Here is a 14,488-nt window from a genome sequence, read left to right on the forward strand (position 1 = left end):
TAGAGTGTACTACAGAGCACTACTCTGGCAAAGATACAGCCCCCCCTCCACAAGCGCGGAGCACGGCCAACATACCACAGTCTGCCAGGTGCCCAGCCCGTGACGTCAGCGGCGGTGCCGATGGGATGGTGGCGGTGTCCGTTGGTATGTTGGTGGCTGGTGGTGTGTTGTCCGGTGTTGTTGTGTCGAGGTGGTCGGTCCATCAGTGATGGTGGTGGATGTGGTCCCTGACACATTTTACTAGGTCCAGCAGGTTGACATCTATGGGATCGGTGGTTTGTGATACTCTGCTGGGAGAGTGATCAGTTCCCCGTAAAGCATCTCTGTCAGCGAGGCACCCAGATCTTCTTTTTAGGCAGCCTGTATGCCAAGCAGCACCCAGGGGAGGGCCCCCATCCACTCCTCATCTTGGCATACGAGTGCTGTCTTGAGGGTGTGGTGCTACCGTTCCACAAGTCTGCTGGATTGAAGATGGTAGGATGTCATGTGGAACCAGAGGTACCCACAGAGGTGGCAGAGCTTGGAGAACAGGGCCAACTTGAACTGCTGGGCCTGGTTAGTTCTCAGGGAATCTGGGCAGCCAAAGCGTGCAATCCATAGTGTGATGAAATCTCAGGCTATAGTGTCGACCGAGATATCAGTTATAGGTGTGGCCTCCACCCATCGAGTTGTCCTGTCTATGGCTGACAAGATGTACTTGTGTCTGGTGTCTGTTTGAATCTGAGAGTGGCCCCACGAGGTCTGTGTGGACCTATTGGAAATGACTCTTCGGGATGCAGAATTTCCTGAAAAGCAGTTGGGCATGATGTCCTGTCTTGACCCATTGGCATTGGATTCAGGCCCTCATCCTCACAGTGCAGCCCCGTTTAATGTTAGTCCAAACAAAACGTTTGGATAGCAGGTTTTGAAGGTCAGTGTCAGTTGCCTGTGCCTCCGCTAGTTGGTCAAAGTCAAGGTGTGCCGATTTGGTGATGACGAGTCGTGAGAGGTAGTCAGCCACCGTGTTTTCTGCTCCCCATACATAGAGGACATCTGTAGTATATTGTGAAATCAGGTCCAGGTGGTGGACTCTTCGAGGGGAGGTAATGGCTGGCGGTTTTTTAATAGTGTCAGCTAGAGGGCGGTGGCCTGTGTTGATAGTAAGTGGCTGGCCCTCGATGACATCTTGGAAGTACCGAACTGCTTCGTATATTACCAAAAGCTCACAGTCTAAGGTTGACCACAGTTTCTGGGAGTTGGTAAGTTTCTGCAAAAAAACCGTATGGGTTGGGTTGCACTGGGGACTCCCTGTTGTAGCACCGCCCCAATTGCCTGGTCACTGGCGTCGGCTGTTATAACCATATGGGCATCCGGTGATGGGAGTGCCAGGGTGGTGGTCTGTTGCCATAGATGAAGAGCCGTGCGCTGTTACAGTGGAGACATGGGGTAAGATAAATGTTGTCATTTTTCGTAGTGAGGTGGCTTGAATGGGGGAGCGACCTGATGTCAGGCCACTGTACTAGTTTGGTTAGCTGCAGGGTGGGTGACAGCGGCACGCGTGAGCACTGAAGTGTGCTTGGAACCAGCAGGGGCAGTGCAGCCCAGTAGGTGTAGCGTTCTGGCCGGATGAGTTGTTGTGATGGTTAGGTGTGGGTCAACAGCTGGGCGTGAATGCAGTGGGTGGTTGTTTACATTCTGCAACAAACACAGTGCCTGTGTCTGTCGTGGTATCTGTTTGTTGGTGCCTCACTGCAGTGTCTTGTGAAGGTGCTGTTGGCACAGCGTGGAAGGGCTCAGCTAGGTCGGAGCAGCTTGGCAACTGTTGGTTGGCCACAGTGAGCACTGCCTGGTGGACTCCGTGGGCACGGCCGGTGTGTAGGCTGATCTGAGCACCCTGTAGATGTAACAAGTGTTGTTGTCAGTGCTGGAGCCGATGCGAATGTTTATCAAGGTGTTATGCTGTGTGAGGGCAAGCATCTAGTGAGCAAAGTGTAACCGGCTTTCAGCAGTTTGTCATCATGCATTAGCATGGCCGTCTGTACATTTTCAGGCATCTTGAGAAACCATAGTGACCAGAGAGCATGATCTGGTAAGAGGTTTGTGTGGATTCGGAGGTGTAGCCTGTGCCAGAGTTCTGACAGGATATCATGGCCCAGCAACATCTCAGTGATGGCTAGTTGGAGTTGTTGTTCGGGTGAACGCGACAGGCGCTGTAGTATGAGCATCTTCGCTGTCTCGTATCTATTGGTGTGGGCAAGAGGAGGTCGCTGATAAGATCAGTGTCAGTATGAAGGTAGTTCAAAAGCACAAAACACTTCTCACGGTCTGTGATCCCGGCCAACTGCATCATGCACTTGCAGAGTGTGAACCATGCTTCTCGAGAATCAATTTGTAGTGGTGGCAGATGTAACTCGGTGTGTTTGCCGGTGGTAATCTGCCTGGTGGCGATGGGCTGGACCTTGTATGAGGCTGTTGTAATTTTGTGAAGTACATGGTGAGGGTTCCTGAACATTGTCTGGTGGCGCTTGTAGAGGCGGCAGCTGGCATCGTGGTGCAGTAGGTTTGTCGGTAATGCGGACGTCATCACCGATTATTACGCGGCGCGGCGTGGGTGTCGTGGCTGGTGTGTCATCATCGTGGAGGATGGTGTCATAGTGGGGAACTGAGGAATGTGGTGCAATGGACACATCCTGGTTGGTGGAAATTGTGGTAGATGGCGCATTGGTGTAGGTCACCTAACGCGGTGGCTGTTGTAGGTACTCCTTGTGTTCCCACAGTGCACATGGGTCGTAGTTGCCGTCAGGCTCGCCATATTGATGTTCTGTGACTGTAGGGTGTGAAAAACCTGTGCAGTTGCAAATAGACACAGTGGGCTCCCTTACTGAGTGACGTCATGTGGCAGGTGTGGTGCGATGCAGATGTTGTCAGTGTGGCGTCATCGTGATGACGTGCGCGGGTCACGGCACGGCTGTAACGTGTGTGACGTCACCGGCGGGTGATGTACGGTATCGCACGGGACGTAAAGTTCAGGTGTAGGCCGTGGAAGAACATGGTCTGGCACAGAAAGGTCACTTGTAGGATGAATTTGTTCTCAATAACTCGTAAATATCTGTTCTCTGCAGTGGAAGGTGTTGTATATGGTGGCGATTGTTTGTCAAACAATTGCGGTACTCTAGAGGGTATCCATAATTTTGTACGTTGCACACGGAATGATGATATGCGCTGAGTCATTAGAATGAAAATTAGTGCTGTGTAGTTCATTAACACTGTCACTGATCGGTACATTTGTAGCACTGGTTAGGTGGGAGGTGGGGACGGTGGCAGGCAGCCATTGTTCACTGTGAATGGTCACTGTTGATATAGCACAGATAATTAAGGGACTGGCAGGCTTCATCTCACCACCTTCACTGATAACATTGTACTAGATTTGCGATTTAGTGTGTTTGTCCGTTTGGCGAGAAGCAATGATATCCTGGTTCAGTGGTTGTTGAGACAATGGGACATTGTCGACCATTCGAGAACCACAATTGCACTGGTTATATTGTCTGGAAATCAGCACAAACACCAAATAGTTGCACAAATAAATCATCTGTAGTGATGCCAGGCAATGAAACACCATCGTGGGGTGTATTCTTCACGGCGTGGAGTTTGTATCCCACGGTGATCGGTGGTGTGCCAGTGTGAGTATAACTCGGTATTTCGTGGCACGATTGAAAAGAAAAATGGGGTCACCACTGTATGTGGTGGGGAGCAGGCGTGGCAATTACGATGATAAATAATCACTCACACTTCCATCGCCTATTATGAATACTTTTATTCTCACAGTGTATACACAATGTTCAGTAGCATAGAGTGTGTACTGCAGAGAACTGCTCTGGTGATCAGTTGTTCTTGCTGTGGTAGAGCAGCGACATTACTGGGGGGTAGAGCCAGTGGTTCTACTCCTCCCCGCCAAGCTCTAGTATCGTTTTTGAATTTACCCAGGTCAAATACTGTTGTTGGAAGAAATTATCAGCAGTATTTGGCTAGTAAGAAGAGTACAGGCTACACAATGCACCAGACTGTGCAGTGTCTTGGTTCTAAGACCATTCCACAACGATGTTGCCACTTCATTGTGATAACAGTCAAGAAATATTACTCAAATTTTTGCATTTTGTATCACTGCTTGTGCTTACAACAGCAAATGCACTGATAATGGCCTTGGATTTAAAAGTGTTGTTTTGAATAAGAAAATCTCATTATTGGAATTATGTCGAAGTGTCAACAGACTTGAAAGTGAATCGAATTTAATTTATCAAAAATAGATAATTTGTTTTCAAATAAAATAGCTTCCTCTAACATAAAAAAAATTGTGTTTCTTTTCCCCTGTAGTTTGTGATTAAGCTGATTTAGATGTGACGTAGGCCTAACATCAACCATGACATAACATTTTTGACTCTGCTGATCATTTGTTGTACAGAACTAACGAACAATCAGTGGAAATGGACTTGTTTGCAACCAGATGAATATCAATACAAACATTACGATGTTATTTGCAGCATCATGGACTGTCAGCATGGTAACCATTGTTGCAGATTCTCTTAATGCAAAAGCAAAGAGCTGCGCCAACAGTTTTATGCCCCTTCAGCAACACTTAACAATGGAATAGCATCATGTCATCCTTTCAGTGGCAACCTGGTTCTGCGTAGAGACTATGTACGAGACTCTGATGAGAACGAACAGTTCCTGGATGCATTCGTCATCATCATGCAAGAGGTGACCTTGCATGAAGGTGCAGTTTACCATTGGGTGTACTGGCAAACCACCTCTGGTTACCATTAATCTGGACAGCTGGACAGCAGGTGTTAAATTTCAAATATCGCAAGACCAATGGCTGTGTCCTATCTTCAGGGTCTCTTAGCTTTTTTCGTTCAACAACATAGCGCAAGACCACATGTTGCCTGTGTTGTCCTGACCTATCTCCATACAGAGGGTGTTTGTGACAGTAGCTGTTAGCATGCATTGAAGACATCTGGTCAGGATAAGTAGAGATGCAAGAGGCACTCAGGTGTGATTCTGTGGTGTACTGACATCACTTATAAGTCATGGGATTTTCCCAACCTCACCCCCCCCCCCCCCCCCCCAAATCCCCTGACTGACAAAGGCCAATTGCCCCATGTATAAAATGGTGGGAAAATCAATAATGGCAGGGAATTTAAAAAAAGCCCAATTGCACTAGTGCGTTTCCTGTGGAATTAGGGTTTTAGTCCTAAGTGTGAAGTGGTGTGAAATGCAAGATGACTCATTGTCATACTGGCTCACTTTGAATACTGGGATAGACTTTGTGGCATTTGAATCCAAGACTTGGAACACTGGCATTACCAATAAAATGGTGGGAAATTCAAGTTTTGGTGGGGTTATCCATTACTGCTGTGTAAACAGGGCTGTTAACCTAAGTATAAATCAGAAGGAAATTCAAGATGGCACATTTTCATGCTGGATTATCTGGAATATTGGCACAGGCCGTATGATGTCAGAATCCAAGGCTTGGAATACTGGCAAAAGCCCTGTAACGTCAGAATCGAAGGCTTGGAATACTGGCACAGGTTGTATGACATCAGGATCCTAGATGCTGACTTAGAATACTCAGACAGGCTCAGTGCCATCAGACACTAGCTCAAACCCAACGGGCTATTTATAGCAGTGTGGAGTTTTGGAATACTGGCCCAGACTTGAGATACAGGCACAGCTCTAATTTGATGTCAAAATCCAGAATCCAGACTTGAGATACAGGCACAGCTCTAATTTGATGTCAGAATCCAAGACGGGTGACCTGGAATACAAGATGGCAGTCGAATATGGCGACTAGGGAATATTGCGACAGGCTCTATGTTGTCAGAATCTGAGTCCTGGAATACTGGCTGTGCCTGTATGATGTTAAGGACAAATGTTATTTAAGCAGGTCCAGGCCTGTCTACTGACCTCCACACTCAGACGTGTATGGTCATTGCTTCTCCTAACTCTCTCTCCACTTGCGAATTTGTTAAAATGAACAGTGGGAGAGGAAAAGAACCCCTGCACTGCCGCCCCAACTTATCCCTTTATGTTAAAGTCAAAACTGTATGTTGTGCAGTAGGAACACTTGCATCTTTCTTTAAACAAATATCTTGCAAGGGAGAGCTCCCAAATCCACACTCACAAAGTTTTATCATCACTAAATTGGTCTAGAAGTCTACTCCCGTCTGCAGTACCCCCACTAAGAGTGGGGAGTCTTGCCACCATGCACCAGTGACAGCTCCATTCAGAGAGAAATCCCACACATACTACCGGTTCGATGACCTAATGTGAAATAATTATAGAAGTCTCAATTCGCAATGGTAGTACGCAGTTGCAACAGCACTGCGGCTACAGCAAGCATGACTCAAGTTAACATGATGGAAAGCATGAAAAATGCAGGAACTGCTCTTCTGCTGTGAACATAATAAAGAGTATTTAAAATTCATGTAAGCTGAAAATAACTGATAACCCACACATATGTTCTGGATGGAAACTGACAAATCTAGAGATGTGCATTCATCTTCCTAGCAGTGGACACTTAGTGTGGTGGCTCTGGAACAAAAGTGTTTGAGATACTACATTTGTAAAATTCACCACAAAAAATAGTGTGGGGAATGAATGGCGGCTATTTACCGACAGCAGCTTAACCAAACCTCACAGAGCCCTCAAACACCCGAACTTATATGTACTAGGCATGTAGTAGTAACACGTTTGTACTTATTTACAAGTCGGATGATGATGATGATGATGTCCCATACTCCGAGGAGCGTAGGGGACGATATGGGAGACCCGCACCGCTGTACTAGGCAAAGTCCTAGTGGAGTTGGTTTGCCATTGCCTTCCTCCAGTTGTAATGGGGATGAATGATGATGATGAAGATGACACAACAACACCCAGTCATCTCGAAGCAGGAAAAATCCCTGAGCCCGCTGGGAATCGAACCCAGGACCTTGTATGCGGGAAGTGAGAATGCTACTGTAAGACCACGAGCTGCAGACTTACAAGTCGAATCGTACCCATAAAAAATGTGACGAACACACATGACACAAATGTATGATATTTTTTTACAAGAATAGAGAGCAATACCATACTTGTACATGATATTTGAGCCTGAAAGCTCACAACAGAGTACAGTGCCAACAGTTGGCAGATGACTGTAGCATTGCCAGCGATACAGCAGAGATGACACATCACAGACTGTTACCTCCATCTGATTAAGAGAACATGAATGCTATACCTCGAGAGCCAGTGGCCTAGTGGGAAATCATGGGACAAAGTGGAGCACCTTCGTAAATAGGCCACAGTTACATGAATCACATGACTCACTGCTGAGCACGGCGCTGCCTGGAACATGGACAGCCTGCTACTCAAGTTGCACACCAGCTACAGTGGGCTGCGAATAGAGTACAGAACAGCACTGTGCTTTACATCAGAGTACAGAACAGCATACCACCTAAATCAGGTAGGAATATGCTGAAACAATTTTGGAAGCATCAAATATACTACCAAAATCAATCTTGCATTGACATCGATAAATGTACTACAAAATAATCAGTTTTCCACATCAATCGTAAAATTTTGATGTGAAATACTTATAACATCAGACGTCTCCAAAGAATTTATAAATGGTGACAGTTGACATACATACAGCAAATTACTGAATTTTCACATCAGTTTTATTATGAAAACAACGAATAACGTATCAAAATAATGAAGTTTCTGCTTAAGTAAGTGTTAACCCACTTTTCTGGTGTAGTCTTATACTTCGACACTGAAGAGCCAAAGAAGATGGTACACCTGCCTAACATCGTGTAGGGCACACAGAAGTACCGCAATACGACGTGGCATGAACTTGATTAATGTCTGAAGTAGTGATAGAGAGAACTGACACCATGAATCTGCAAGGCTGTCCATAAATCTGTAAGAGTATGAGGGGGGGGGGGGGGGGTGGAAATCTCTTCTGAACAGTATGTTGCAAGCCATCCCAGATATGCTCAATAATATTCATATGTCTGGAGAGTTTGGTGGCCAACAGAAGTGTTTAAATGCAGAAAGGTGTTCCTGGAGCCACTCTGTAGCAATTCGGGACGTGTGGGGTGTCACATCATGCTGCTGGAATTGCCCAAGTCCATTGGAATGCACAATGGTCATATAGATGCAGGTGATCAGACAGGATGCTTACTTACGTGTCACCTGTCAAAGTTGTATCTAGACGTGTCAGGGGTCCCATATCACTCCAACTGCACATGCCACACACCATTACAGAACCTCCACCAGCTTGAACAGTCCCCTGCTGACATACAGGATCCATGGATTCATGAGGTTGTCTCCATACCCGTACATGTCCAACTTCTCAATACAACTTGAAATGAGACTCATCTAACCAGGAAACATGTTTCCAGTCATCAACAGCCCAATGTTGGTGTTGACAGGCCCAGGCGAAGTGTAAAGGTTTGTGTCTTGCAGTCATCAAGGGTAAACGAGTGGGCCTTCAGCTCTGAAAGCCCATATCGATGCTGTTTCATTGAATGGGTCACACGTTGACACTTGTTGATGGCCTAGCATTGAAATTTGCAGCAATTTGCGGAAGGGTTGTACTTCTGTCACATTGAACAATTCTCTTCAGTTGTTGTTGGTCCTGTTCTTGCAGAATCTTTTTCTGGCCACAGCGATGTTGGAGATTTAATGTTTTATCAGATTCCTGATATTCATGGTACACTCTTGAAATGGTCATACAGGAAAATCTCCACTTCATCGCTACCTCAGAGATGCTGTGTCCTATCGCTCGTGCGCTTGACTATAACACCACATTGAAACTCACTTAAACCTTGATAACCCGCCATTCTAGCAGCAGTAACCGATATTACAACTGCGCCAGACACTTGTTGTCTTATATAGGCATTGCCAACTGTAACGCATTATTCTGCATGTTTACATATCTCTGTATTTGAATACGCATGCCTATACCAGTTTCTTTATCCGTCCCCGGTAGCTGAATGGTCAGCATGACAGATTGTCAATCCTTTGGGCCCAGGTTCGATTCCCGGCTGGATCGGGGAATTTTCTCTGCCCGGGGACTGGGTGTTGTGCTGTCCTCATCATCATCATCCTATCATCGTCATCGCCTACAGGTCGCCAAAGAGGTGTCAAATTGAAAGACCGGCACCCGGCAAATGGTCTGCCCGACGAGGGGTCCTAGCCATACAATTCAATTAAAAAACAAAAACAGTTTCTTTGGCACTTCAGTGTAAAAGGAATGTTGTATGACAACATTGAATTTGGTAATGTTGGTCCACCTTCACCTCTTTATGCACCAATATAGTGTCATGATTCTTTGTTACATGGATTGGACAAGCTCTTGATAGGTTGAAAGAGATGGAATGTTGTTATTCTGTCTTCAAGATGTTCAAATCTGTGTGAAAATCTTATGGGACTTAACTGCTAAGGTCATCAGTCCCTAAGCTTACACACTACTTAACCAAAATTATCCTAATGACAAACATACACACCCATGCCCGAGGGAGGACTCGAACCTCCGCCGGGATCAGCCGCACAGTCCATGACTGCAGCGCCTTTGTATTCTGTCTTCAGAAAGGACATAAGACATTTTCCAAAACTGTGCAGCCAACTAATAATATGATTGTGTGGATAATTCACAGAACAGGTATAGTTATGACTTACGGTAGTACAATCCATTGAATTATCACATTAAGGTATTCGCATTTCTACCACAGACCCGAATTCACCAAACCTTCGAAGCTGACAATATTTTTTTGTCTTTTTTGAGAATCAGACTTATGTACACAAGGTGGGAGTGCAGAACATACAACAAAACGGTCTTTAAACATACATCTAACTAGCAAGTTCTGAGCACTATAGTTGCAAACTTTACAAGGATGAAATTACTGCCCTGAACACTAAACACATTGATTGTGTCTGACACAACCATCCATAGGTTTCGAGAGGTGTATAACGTCAAATTTTTACGAAATTCACCTCTGATTACAATTCAAAAATTATGGTATATCCAAATCATTCATATAAAATGACTATCAGTGGCAATAAATGTATGTGACGAAACAGCGACATCTTATGAGAGTAATAGTACATTAGCTCTCATTTCTGATTAATTGTTAAGGTGCTTGTACAGGAAAATATGCCATAATAGTTCATATAGATATGTGGTCGCTTGGCAGACTGAGGCGACAAAAGGGATGCGATAATGATATGACATGTGCAGATGGTTCTTGCATGGTGCACACAAGGTATAAAAGGGCAATGCTTTGATGAAGCTGTCATTTGTACTCAGATGATTCATGTGAAAATGTTTCCGACATGATTATGATCGCACCACGGGAATTTACTGAATTTTAGCCGGCCGGGGTGGCCAAGCGGTTCTAGGCGCTACAGTCTGGAAGCACGCGACCGCTACAGTCGCAGGTTCGAATCCTGCCTCGGGCATGGATGTGTGTGATATCCTTAGGTTAGTTAGGTTTAAGTAGTTCTAAGATCTAGGGGATTGATGACCTCAGAAGTTAAGTCCCATAGTGCTCAAAGCCATTTGAACCATTTTTTACAGAATTTTAATGCGGATTGTTTGTTGGAGCTAGACGCTTGGGATATTCCTTTTGGGAAATCTTTAGGGAATTCAGTATTCTGAGACCTACAGTGCAAGGGTGTGCCGGACATTAACTCCTACTGTGGACAGAGCAATGGTCGACGGTCTTCACTTAACGACCGAGAGCAATGACGTTTGCATAGAGTTGTCAGTGCTAAAAGATAAGCAGTATTGTGTGAAATCACAGCAGAAAGCAATCTGGAATTTACGATGAATGTATCCATTAGGACAGTGTGGTGAAATGTGCTGTTAATGGGCTAAGGCAGCATATGACTGACACAAGTGCCTTTGCTAACAGTACATCATCACCTGCAGTGCCTCTCTGGGCTTGTGACCATACGGGTTGGACCCTATACGACTGAGAAACTGTAGCCTGATCAGATGAGTCCTGATTTCGATTGGTAAGAGCTGATGGTAGGGTCAAGTGTGGTGCAGACTCCACAAAGCCACTGACCCAAATTGTCAACAAGGCAGTTGCAAGCTGTTGGTGGCTCCTTAAGTCTGTGGGCTATCTTTACAAGGAATGGACTGGGTTCTCTAAGGCGCTGCAGTCATGGACTGTGCGTCTGGTCCCAGCGGAGGTTCGAGTCCTTCCTCGGGCATGGGTGTGTGTGTTTGTCCTTAGGATAATTTAGCTTAAGTAGTGTGTAAGCTTAGGGACTGATGACCTTAGCAGTTAAGTCCCATAATATTTCACACACATTTGCATTTTTGCAATGGACTGGATTCTCTGGTCCAACTGGACCCATCACTGGTTGGAAATGGTTATGTTTGGTTAATTGGAAATTATTTGCAGTCATTCATGGATGTCATGTTCCCAAACAAGGACGTAATTTATATGGATGACAATGCGCCATGTTACTGGGCCACGTTTGTTTGCGATTGGTTTGAAGATCATTCTGAATAATTTGAGCAAATGATTTGGGCATCCAAATCACCCAACATGAATCAGATCACACATTAATGGGACATAATCAGGAGATTAGTTCATGCACAGAATACTGCACATGCAAAAATTTCGCTATTCTGGACAGCTATAGAGACAGCATGGCTTAATATTTCTGCAGAATGGACTTCCAACGACTTGTTGGGCCCATGCCATGTTGAATTGCTGTGGTACACTAGGCAAAGGAGGTCCAACACGATATTGGGTGGCATCCCATGACGTTTGTCACCTCTGTGTAGTCACATACTAACGATCTAATTGTGATGGTTGTAGTAGATTCAATAGATTTAAACACTAGATCTCATGGGGAATACAGATTGAAATAGGTTCCAAAGCAGCTATAGGATTCTGAACCAGCTGTATTGCAGTGAACCATATATTCTTTTTATGGATAGCAGTGTTATGTTGTCATCCCCCAGTAGCTGAGTGATCAGTGTGACAGAATGTCAATCCTAAGGGTCTGGGTTCGATTGCCGGCTGGGTCGGAGATTTTCTCTGCTCAGGGACTGGGTGTTGTGTTGTCTTAATCATCATCATTTCATCCTCATCAAAGCACAAGTTGCCGAAGTGGATTCAAATCGAAAGACTTGAATGCGGTGAACAGTCTACCCGACGGGAGGCCCTAGTCACACGACATTTACACTTTAGTGTTATATTTTAACTGACACAGATTGTTGCTGTAGGCCTTGATGTGATCGAAATTTGATACTTATGTAGACGAAACAATAAATGCCAACCATCCTTCCTATAAACAGAATCTGATCTAATGTCTGGGATACCACTATATTTTAATGTGATTCCTCACACAAATTATGTTTTACATTGTACATAGGTTACTTAACATTTCCAGCAGATTTCTATCCACTATTCTCTCATAGCGTCCAGGCTTCCAGGCCATCATGAGTATGTTGATCAACTTGTCCATCCTGGTATAAGAATGGTGAAACTCACAGACTGCCAACTAGCACTGTAAAGTATGCAGTGCTCATGTGGTGGTAAGAGCACTGAGACAGTTATGTACAAAAAAAAAAAAAAAAAAAAAAAAAACTTGTAATCATTGTGAAGCATAACTTAAAAATGTAGTGCTAACCCTAACGTTAGATCAGATTCTGTTTATAGGAACGATGGTTGGCAACTAATGTTTCCTCTACATCAATATCAAATTTCTATCGCATATAGGTGTATCTACAGTGAAAATTGGTGTTAGTCAAAAAATAATACTGTCATCCATCAAAATCCTACAGCTACTATGGAACCCAATGCAATCTCAATTCGCCAAGAGACCTATTATTTGAATCTTTTGAATCTACTACTACTGTTACCACTATAACAGTTAGTATGGTACAATGCCAACAGAGCCTAAGCAACCCACTTGAGCTATAGTAGCACATTGTACTGTATGAACACCCTTACAATCCATCAGAAATGGGAGGTGTGGGTGCAGTTTCTGGTGTGTGTGGTGTTAAACACTTTGATACTGCTTCGGCAGAGCTTCAACTGTACAGAGATGATAAACTGCAATTACGTGTACAAACACAGAAATGCAATTGGTTCAGAACTACATTCAGTAACTACTACTGACTTGTTTTTTTCATTCTGTATCCCAGTCATCAGGCAGATCTACTGTAGAACTGTCAGTATATTTGAGAGGGCGAACGGCAAAGGCAGGTAGGATTAGAAACATTTGGGAGGGACGAAGATGATTTCCAATTCGAAGTTTGCTTTCCATCCAAGGGAAAACTCCAAAAAACTCTTGGCTGAACCGTTGGGACAACAGTGCACCAGTAAAACATCTGTAGGATCAGTGTGTGTTAAAAGGACTGCATGTGTTAGCCGAGCAAAATCTACAGTGTTTTTGTTCAGTACTATGCACTATTATTCAAATTCTATTTGTTGAAAGCTCTCTATAGCTTTGAGCAGAGGAGTCTTTGGGCTAGCGTATTAAATAGAAGAAATTTTATGGTATGGCCTTAAGTCAGTGCAGAGGATTATGAAATGTGTTGAAATCAAATTCTTTCGCATGAGATGGAATGTGCAATGAGTGGACTAAACAATGCTTAGTTATGTGCTGTTGCCATCGATTTTCATTTTTATATGTTTATTTAGTATAGCTTTAGGGTTGATTTCAATGAGGACGTAACTCTACTGCAAGTGCTGTTACAGCTGCTGTCACCAAAGAAAAAAAGTCTAATCACTTGGTTCATGTCATCATATGCCTTTTACATGTAAACTGCAAATATGGATTTTTAAATTATTTTATGTTAACGAGTAATCTGTATTCCAGGAAGTACTTCAAGAGTACTGGTTGCTTGAGAATGCTTTGGATACATTATACGAAGAGTGTAAGGACCTTTTAAACTACCTACAGTCTCCTTCTACCCATGGCAACAGCAACAGTTTTGGTGAAGAAACAATGGCACTACATAATGTAAGTTCAAATAATTTTTAGAATTTATAATTTCCTACTTAACAACTGTACAAAGGTTGCTGTTTTATCTAAGATTTTCTGTGCCTACCTTAATTGAATATTTAACAATAGTGATATCTTTCAAATTTCAGAACTTAGTTACCAGTACCATTTCCTGTTGAAAATTATCATGAGTGTGCAGTTGTTATGAGTTCATAACATGTGAAGACTGAAATGATTTACTACTAGCCTGATATGAACTTGAACATAAAAACTACAGCATCAACAGAACTTGCAGTAACAGAGATTTGTTTTGCAGTATCGAAGTTGAAGAAGTGCTCATAGCTCTTAACACATTCATTTTAGAGCCCATGTTTACTAGCCTTTTTTGCCTCAAATGATAATTCCTGTCATATCCCTGAATATTAACCATTCCTCTGGGGACACCCTGTATGTTGTAGTGTATTAGGTCCACTCCTTTTCAGCGGGAGCAGACAGTATT

The sequence above is a fragment of the Schistocerca cancellata genome, chromosome 1 (assembly GCF_023864275.1).
Source record: "Schistocerca cancellata isolate TAMUIC-IGC-003103 chromosome 1, iqSchCanc2.1, whole genome shotgun sequence".
In the NCBI taxonomy this organism is placed as follows: domain Eukaryota; kingdom Metazoa; phylum Arthropoda; class Insecta; order Orthoptera; family Acrididae; genus Schistocerca; species Schistocerca cancellata.